Source organism: Chrysochloris asiatica, unplaced genomic scaffold (assembly GCF_000296735.1).
Source record: "Chrysochloris asiatica unplaced genomic scaffold, ChrAsi1.0 scaffold00157, whole genome shotgun sequence".
NCBI lineage: Eukaryota > Metazoa > Chordata > Mammalia > Afrosoricida > Chrysochloridae > Chrysochloris > Chrysochloris asiatica.
The window spans coordinates 298214-299958 of NW_006408675.1; positions in this window are offsets into that span (position 1 = coordinate 298214).

A 1745-nucleotide genomic window follows, 5' to 3' on the forward strand; every position below is an offset into this window, starting at 1 on the left:
ATAAGTATTGCCACAAAAATCATAGAACCCTTTATTAAACACAAAGGTCAACATGAAGGGGATTACAGTCATTGAGATGAAGCAAAGTATTGTATGCTTTGTTGAATATAAAGCTGATGATATTGTCTGTAAACATTCACTCAATTCACAATAAAAAGTTATTTTAAAAAAAAACACAAAAGTCAAAATGTGAAGTCATTGCTTCTTGACATCTCCTCCATTTGAGTCTATACACTCCTGAAGGTGGTGTTTCCATCTCTCTAACCCTTCCCCCAAAGAATTCTGCCCTGTTTGATTTACACAATATCAATATGTCAGTTTGGGCATCCTTGAGTGACTTAAATTGTGTTCCTTTTCAATGCTCTTTGAGTTTGGGGAACAAAAAGAAATCTGAAGGGTCAAAATCAGGACTATACAGTGGATAAAATGAGGTTTCCTACAAAATTCTCTTAGGACATCCCTTGCTAACCTCAAAGAATGAGCAGAAGGATTGTGGTAAAGGAAAAAATTCCTTACTACAACTTTCCTGAACTTTTTCTCACCAATGCAGTTTTCAATTTTCTGAATACATTATAATTAATCCCTGTGATTTTCCTGTGTCCGTCAAGAAAATTTACTCCTTTGGAATAATAATAATAAAAAAAGTTACCATAACTATTTTGAGCTGATATCTCTGCTTTGAGTTTAACTGGCCCAGTAGGTCTTCTGGCAAGCTATTGTTTTGATTTGACCCTTTTTGGGGGGTGGAAGGAAGGCACCCAAGTGAAACTAAGAATATTACTTAGAGTACTTGTTTGCAGCCATCCACTGATCCATTGTTGTTGTGATGTGCCGTGAAGTCAGTTCCGACTCATAGCGACCCTGTACAGGGTTTCCGAGGCTGTAAATATTTACGGGAGCAGATCACAGACAGGTGTAAACACATTTTGTTTGGGATCAACCCATGCATGTATGAACTGGACTCCTAGTGGTAATACTTTTTGACTCACCCTTGTACATCAATGGTTTCTCTTCTTACTAAACACTGAATCTTACTTCCTCATGCTGCGTGCTCCAACTCCTCTTTCCATCACTCCAACCCAAAACCCTTCACTCCAGTCTACTGGGCTTCTTTTTGGTCCTATAACAATCCAAGTTCATTCATACTGTGGGGTTCACTGTTCTTTTTGCCTCTATCTTCAAATGACTGACAGCGTATTGCCATTCAAATCTCAGCTTAGATGCCCTAGACCATCCAATCAAAGTATCCATCAAGTTATTCTCCTATAGATCGCTCTGCAGATTATGTGGGTCATGGGGATAGATAATACATTGTATGCAGCTGATCACTTCATTTATCAAGTATTTCATTCTATTCAAATGCAAGCTGACAAGCAATTCCTTCTGAGAGAATCTTTAGAAAGGTGAGGCTTCGGATTACCACTGGGTTTGGATCATAGGGACTTTGGGCAAGGATGTGGAATTCTCTGGAGCAGATATTGTAAAGTTCATGATTTTAGATAGCATGTGTATCTGTTTTTAATTCTGACTGTAACAAAGTTCAGAGAGGAACTGAGACTTGTTCTGGTCACTGCCTGTAAGAACAGAGTCTTCCAGGACCTGCCTGCCTTCTCTCCATTGTCATCCTCCCATTCCCAACCCAACCGAGAGATTCCCATGGCTCATTTCACCTACCTTTTCAGTGGTTTGTAAGCTGCTGTCCTGGCCACTGCATTCAAATTCCAGTGTATACTTCTTTTTTTTTT